We start from the raw sequence: 8,136 nt of genomic DNA, 5'->3' as shown, positions 1-8,136 counted from the left end.
CCCCAAAAGCCCAACAGAATGGATGAACAGGAGAAGGGATTATGGCATAGACACATTGCCTTGGGGGAGAGGGGGGTGCTTTACCCCATTATCACACGTGACTTCTGATAATTAAACTGAAAAGATTGTGAAACTAAGTAATATCAAAGTAATCTAAAAAGAATGAATTTAAGACAGACTATAGTTGCTCAATAGAAACTTAATTCATTGAAAGGTGTCATATAAACCATGTAGGTAATTTTTATTATGTCACATAAACACTTACTTGAAATGATAAGCTCTGGATACCTTAGGGAAGTAAGATCTGTTGATTATCTGCCATTGGCCAGTGCTAATCATTAGTCATATAGTACTTCATTTAATCTTCATAAAGTCCTAATGAGATTCAGTCCTCTTCTTTTTTTTTTTTTTTTTCTGCCTAATGAAATTCCGGCCTCTTTTTTTTTTTTTTTTTTTTTCTTTTTTTTGGGAGAGGTTTTTGCTATAGGGTGCATGCACTCGCCAGAAAGACAGAGAGACAACGAGAGAGAAAGCAAGAAATCACCCCCAGGGGAGATGGCCACACCGCAATCCCTTCTCCATTCTCTTCTCGGGATCTTGGGCACACATGCACATGCACCTGGCATGCGTTTAAGCCACGGGGTCCGGGACTCAAACCATGTTGACTACATGGGAGTCCAGCGACATAACCATTATGCTAACTGCTGGTCCCCAATCCTCTTCTTTAATCCTTCAAAAAGAATTGAAAGTAAACTGAATGGTTTGCCCCAAAACCTAGTATCTGGTAAAGGATGAAGCTGGGATTCAAATGTGCTCTTTGCACCATACCACTTGGCCTCCTAAAATCCATGCAGTTGGTACACATAAGCATGTAAAACACACAGCTGTATTGTATAGACAGGCTCACATCTGGTTGAACAGGAAGACAGGTAAGGGCAAAGGACACAATTATTCCCCAGAAAGTTAACATTCACATATGAAGTTCAACGATAAAGTCTCAGGAAGACATTCTGAGCAGTTGACTCCAGCAAGACGCACTTGAATTCCTTTATGTGTCCTTTCTTCTCTGACCTCGTCAGGAAGCCTATGTAGTCCTGATGGTGAGATAAAGGTTTCCTGTATACGGTGCAGAGGTAATTATGGCACAAATAAACCACAGAAGCACTCTCAAATCTCTATGCTGGAACAAACAGCCCACGCTTATTAATTTTGTGGAGGAATAGAAAGGGTGGCAAGGAAACATTTTGAGCTAAATGAGTTTTTGATGACACTGGAATTCGTCCAAGGCATTTGTTCACTGAATCCTATATTGGCTCTTTATATACAGGATCCTAAAATAGACAAGACATCTTATGTTTTTTTTTTTTTTTTTGCTTTTTGCTTTCAAGTTGATTGGTGCAAGTAGATGAAATGACTTTAAAGTGGTTCTCTTCCTGCCTTTCCTATAGTGGACAATCATAAATGGACTTTTAAAATATATTGGTGATAACAAAACAAAGACGTGAAGTTTCTTATGGGGGACATAAGCTACTCATAGTGGGTCTTCTGATAATTAGTATTTTAGTATAATTTAGCTTGGCTCCTTAGGACGTCTTAATTTTTTGACAATAAATGAGTAACTTTGCTTCTCTAGGATATCAAATGATCACAGTGTAGCTATAAATTTGTTTCTCTACAAACCTACGTGCACTTTGACTCTCTGGAATTGGCACACTTACAAACAGTGATGCTTTTCAAAAACTAAAAAAGAATTTCCCAGCCTAGCTACAGTGACAGCAGTAGAGTGCCACCGCGTGAGCCTTGGGCTGCACAGGAGACCAAAGTTCTGTTCCCAGACCAATCTCCACAGGCCCGGTGTGATATCGTATGTCTGTAACTGTAAGGCTGGAGCAGGAAGATCCAACATAGAGGCATCCTGTCAAAAGTTCTATCTCTCCTTTCTCCAACACCCTCTCTCATAAGAATAATATAACAATAGTGAAAATAATAAGTTCTGCTTTGCCAACCAACTCTTACAATAATGTGCATGTTTATATTATGTTTAGAGGTTTAGTTAGATAATTAAATGGTACCATCTATTACACGACTTATAATGCATGAAATATTGTACTAAGTACTTTAAAACATTATCTCAAGAGATAGAAGGCTAGCAAGCTAGATAGATGTTTTAAAATTAAATTAACATTTATATTTAATAAGCTTTCTCCATTTTGCTAATGAAGGAAGTAAAGACTGAGATAGTTAATTGATCAATCTAAAATTTCAATAGCAAATCAAGAGGAAATACTGACAACCAACCAAGCTTCTTTTTTTTTTTTTTAGAGGTTTTTGCTACAAGGCGTGTGCACTCGCCAGAAAGACAGAGAGAAACAGAGAGACAGAAAGCACAACATCCCCCCCCAGGAGGGATGGCCATGCCACAATCCCTTCTCCTCCATTCTCCTCTCGGGATCTTGAGCATGCACACACACACGCCCGGCATGAGTTTAAGCCACCAGGTCCGGGATTCAAACCAAGGTCGACTACATGGGAGTTCAGCGACATAGACATTACGCTAACTGCTGGTCCCAACCATCCAAGCTTCTTTGACTCTGAATGAAGTAACATAAAACAAAGATTAACAGTAAAAATAAAATTCAAGGTACCATTAAATTATATAATGATACAGGGCCAGCAGGTGGCATGGTGGTTAAGGGTGCCGGACTCTCAGATGACTGACCGTGGTTCAAATCCCAGACCTGGTGACTGGCTTTCTCGCTTTCCCTCTCTCTCTCTCCCACTCTGTTCTTTTCTTGTCAAGTTAAAATAAATAAAATAAAATGACATTATATAATATCCTATGTTAATAATACAGATTTTTAAAGTTTTAGAAAGAGAAATAGCATCCTTTATTTGAGAAGGAGAATTTGGATTATACAGACATCCTCTTAGAAACTATACCTAAAATCAACAATTTATGGGACCGGCAGATGGTATAATGGCTATGTCACTGGACTCTCAAGTAGTTGACCTCCATTCAAGTCCTGGACCCAGTGGCTTAAACCTTACACCAGGTGTATGTTCATGTGTGCCCAAGATCCCTAGAGGACAAAGGAGGAGAAGGAATTGCGGCATAGCCATCCCCCCAGGGGGTGATTTCTCGCTTTCTGTCTCTCTTTCTGCCTGTCTCTCCAGCAAGTGCATGTACCCTATAGCAAAAATCTCTAAAATAATCAACAATTTATGAAAAGGAAAAGTAGTAAATTATTACAGGTGAGTATAATGCTCCACTATAACTGTTTCAATCAATGAAAAAATTGAGATCACAAACTTATTAATAACTTGTAAGTAAGTTAACACACTGTTAAGAATGAATGAACTTATTAGGACTAGCAGGTGGCATAATGCTTATGTTTCTGGACTCCCATGCAGTTGACTGTGGTTCAAGTCCTGGACCCAGCAGCTTAAAAGTCATGCTGGTCATGTATGTGTGCCCTAGATCCTAAAAGGAGAATGGAAGAGAAAGGAACCCCCGGGGGGTTATTTCTTGCTTTCTGTCTGTCTCTCTAGTGAGGGCATGCACCCTATAGCAAAAATATAAAAAGAATTAAACTATTAAATATGAAACTATAACAGCGAGACCAAAATAATATTAGTCTCTTAGTCAATAAATCACTGCTTTCTATCTACATATGCTCTCTTTCACAAAAAGAAAATATATACATATGTGATTTTATATATAGAAAGAGATGAGATACACATGGAACTAGGTTAATAGTAAATTTAGGTAAAGGGTATTCATTGTAGTATCCTTGTTAACTTCTTTTTTTTTTTTTTTTTTGGAGAGATTTTTGCTATAGGGCAAGTGTGCTTGCCAGACAGAGAGAGACAGAAAGAGAGAAATCACCCCCAGGGGGATGGCCACACTGCAATCCCTTCTCCTCCATTCTCCTCTCTGGATCTTGGGCACGTACGCACATGCACCCGGTGTGAGTTTTAAGCCACCAGGTCCGGGACACAAACCACGGTCAACTACATGGGAGTCCAGCAACATAGCCATTACACTAACTGCTGGTCCCTCCTTGTTAACTTTTTGAAATTTTAAAATTCTCACTGCCAGTGACCTCTTATTTATCCACAGGTATCTTCATTATTCTCATTTTTTCCTGCTGTCATTCTGGACGTATTATATGCGCATAGTTTAAATGTCACATATTCTCTGGAAATTCCTATGACTTTATCAAGCATAGCTACACAAACTTATGTTTTGTTCTCTTTACTTAGTTTTCTCTTAAACCGGTGCCTTTCAAGTACTTGGAGATTATGGAATCTCTGTGAGAATGCTTCGAGTTTCTCCAAGCTTGTATCTGCCCATGTTATTTTGTTTAGACCCAGGAAACAGAAAGTCACCATCTTCTTTTTCAAGGAATTCCCAAAATGGTTTCTAGAAAACTGATGTTCCAGAAAATAGTTTGAAAGCAGCTCTTTTTGAAGCCATACATTCCCCTTACTCTTTTATTTCTAATCTGCATAATTTACAGTAAGACTGAGTTGTGCAGAATGTAGTTAGGAGGCAGAGGATCAAACTGAGCTCTTCAGGGAAAAACACTGTGCCATAGATACACTCTGAGGAAATAGTCATTCTCTTTTCTTTCAAAGAGAAATGCCTAAGTTCTAGCAAGAAGCAATCTGAGAAGGTCAACAAATTACCTGGTTTTTTGTTCTGTTTGTTTGTTTGTTTTAAAATAAAGTACACAGTGGTATTCAAACATACCTATGTCAAATTACTATAAGTGATAGAGTTCCCCAACCTTGAGGTTCAGAAGAAAAAGGGAAACCACATGAAGTTTCTCTCCTGGTGATGTCTTTTTTAGAGTACAAGGGTTATTAATTTGCAATTGTCTCACTCTGCAAGTCATGGGCTCTTACTTCCTAGTTCCCCAGAGAAACCCTATATAAAGCTCGAATTATTCCAGCTATCATTAGTGCTAACAATGTAAATGTTGCATCCTTGAAAAAATAGATAGTTAAATATTCTAATAGATAATATGTAAACATTTTAAAGGCAAAATAACAAATAGATTCCTCTGTACAACACTTCCCCTAGTATCGTCAATAGAGATACATAGAGCTTGCGGACACCGAAGCACAAACTGTGTTGACTGATGCATGAAGGATAACCAAATAAACAGTGGTACAGTGCTGCAGACAGATATTTATCATACTGCAAGCTAGGTGCTAACAGTTTGTACGCAGTGGCTTAATTAAGTAGGTTACCACGTAAAACCTAGCCTCTAGTGAAATACTGTAATTAAACCTGACTCTGCAATATCATAGAACACAAAACAGGAAGCTAGTTACAGTAACCCTACTGCCAGAAAGGGAACGGAGCTGGATGGAGTAAGAGTGCTTGCAGAATATGGACCAACTGAGCTTCCTTTCCTCCTCCTTATCACGCTAGAAGAAAAGTACTCTTGGACTAAATAGTAGGAAACAGGAGTCATATTCTTTCTTTTTTAAAAATATCAATTTCAAAAATATGTATTAACTGTCAGCATTTCCTCTAAATTCCCAGGATATCAAAAACAAGACAGAAAGACAGAATCCCTGTCCTCAAGCCATTCAGCCGGACTGGCAGACAGTACAGGGCAAAACAATATAATAAACAAACACATGAATAATGTTAACTACCATGTGGGTGACATGGTAGCTAAAGCACTGCACTCTGACATGGGTGACTGTGGTTCAAGTCCCAGACCTGGTGACTTGAAAATCACTCCAGGCACATCACTCTCTGTGTCTTTCCCCCTCTGTCTCTCTCTCTAACGAGCGCACAGGCCCCATGGCAAAACCCATAAAAATAAATAAATAAATAATGTGCGAGAGGGTCCTCAAAAAGTTCATGGGAAATATGTATTATGAAATTACGTAAGGATTTTAAAATTTCATGCCCCCAAATAAATCTATACTTTAATTCCATTTTCTACAAACCTTTTTAATGACCCTTGCATTTTCAAGTAATAATACGTGCCAGGAAGACAAATCAAGTAATGGATTAAAGTGAAAGGACGCTACTTTAGATACGGAGGTCAACAAAGGCCGCTCTAGCTATTTGAGTCGAAGCCTGTATGGAAGTAAGTGTGGGCCGTGTCAATATCTAGGTCCTAATGTTTCAGGCAGAATACCAAGTACAACGGCTCAGGGGTGGAAACAGTCTTGATCTGTGGAAGTACAGAAGGAAGGTTAACGTGAATGGAGGACAGAAGATGAGGTCAGAGGTAGTCTGGGATCACACACATCGGACCTTATAAACTACGGTAAGCATTATAGGTTCATCTCTAAGAATCACTTAAGTGTCCTAGTAGAATGTTGCTGGTATCATGACAGTGATATTAGAGAAGGAAACAATATAAACATCCAAAGAGAAAAATTGGAAGCTAACAAAAGAGGGAGGAACAGAAAAATAAAATGGGGTTTTGCATAAAGGGCTTTAGACTCCACCTTCTGGTCAAAGTCCTAAGAGGTTGTCACTATTATGATACAAAGTCCTTCCTATGGTATTTTAAAAATTCAATATATTGAAGACTTGAGGGCACTAAAAGGCCAGGGAAACACAATTTATAGATTTACTGATAAAATGCTTGCTCTGATTAAAGCAACAGACTTAGACCATGAGCATAGATTTCCACTGGCCTTTGATTCGGATTGTAGACGAAAATAACGCCTGTTTAAAAAACAAAACAAAACCCTACCAGGAATCTGCACTTAAAGCATAACACAAAGTACCTCTAGGTAATTAGGACTGAACTAATAGGGTTTTCCCCAAATGGACTCATCCTCCTATGCCACTTTGCTATGATTGTTTGATGCATGTGGGCAGTGGTGGACCCTCCACAACTGTGAATAACATCGTTCCATGGGTGATAAACACATGAGACACCTAGCTCATATATTTTCCTTCTTTTTTTTCACAAATGGTGTTTTGTTAAGTCATGAAGGATATCACAAGCACCATTTTCAATGTTATGGAATATAGAAAACAATTAGAAGTCATTATCTCTCAAATGTATGTGCTCTTTTTGTTTTGCTTCTAGTCTCCTCATCTTCCAATCCATTCCCCACACTGCCTATGAGTACCTTTCCAAATGCCCCTCTCTCCACCTTGCAATGGCTCCTTTCTGGAATCAAAGCCCCAAGTCTTATTCATGATAATGAGAGCCTTAGAGCATGGCTTCTATATATGGGCACGATCTTCTTATCTTTCCCGCTAGCACTTGGGCTGGACCCCAGTGAACTGGGCATACTTTCTCCTATGATCAGAGTTGAATCCCAGGTCAGCTGCTTGTGTAACTTTGAGCAAATTACTTATCTTTTCTGACCTTCATTTTTCTGTAAAATGGAAATAATAATCATACCTAATTCATTGGCTTATTAGGGGTTCAAATTAGAAAATACTTTCAGAACAATGTTAAATATAAGTGTAGAATAAGTGAGAGCTATTTTTACAGCTAATTTTTAAAGGGAGTCCCTTATAACTGTTTCTACTGCCCAATATTTTCCTGGAAATCTCCTATTCATTCTTTAAGACCCTGCACAAATGGCATCTCTTCTTTAAAACTACCCTAACAAATTGACTCACTCTCCAGTAATAAATACTTTTTCTGTGCTCTTGTGACAAATTGAACATCATTCTTCAATAGTATTATTCATATTCTATTGATTAGTAATGCATGTTTGTTTTCCAGCTGGTATGTGAGTTATTTTTTATTTTATTTTATTTTTTAAGTTTTGAAGTTGACGAGAGAGAGGAGGAAAGTGAGAAAGCAAGCTATCAGGACTGGGACTTGAACCACCGTCAGCCATGTGGGAGTCCACCTTAACCACCATGCTATCTGTATATGAGTTCTTTACAGGCAAGAACTCTTTTATTTTCTATCTTCTAAGCCCAGAGGGAGACGGGCCCATAGTAGACTCTCAAGCCTTTTTGTCTAACGAAGTGTTCAATCAACAAACATGTAAAAATGCAGACATGTCTCCAAAAATTTCCAGTTTTAAGAAAGAATTCAAGTCATTTGAACAATACTACTATATACAAATTTAGTATATTTAGCTAACCAACTAGGACTAAATTGTATAGAAGAATAAATGTGCCTACAG

This window comes from Tupaia chinensis, unplaced genomic scaffold (genome assembly GCF_000334495.1).
Source record: "Tupaia chinensis unplaced genomic scaffold, TupChi_1.0 Scaffold000215_1, whole genome shotgun sequence".
Taxonomy (NCBI): Eukaryota; Metazoa; Chordata; class Mammalia; order Scandentia; family Tupaiidae; genus Tupaia; species Tupaia belangeri.
The sequence above is the reverse complement of the archived record's forward strand: the minus strand, read 5'-3'. Positions refer to the sequence as shown.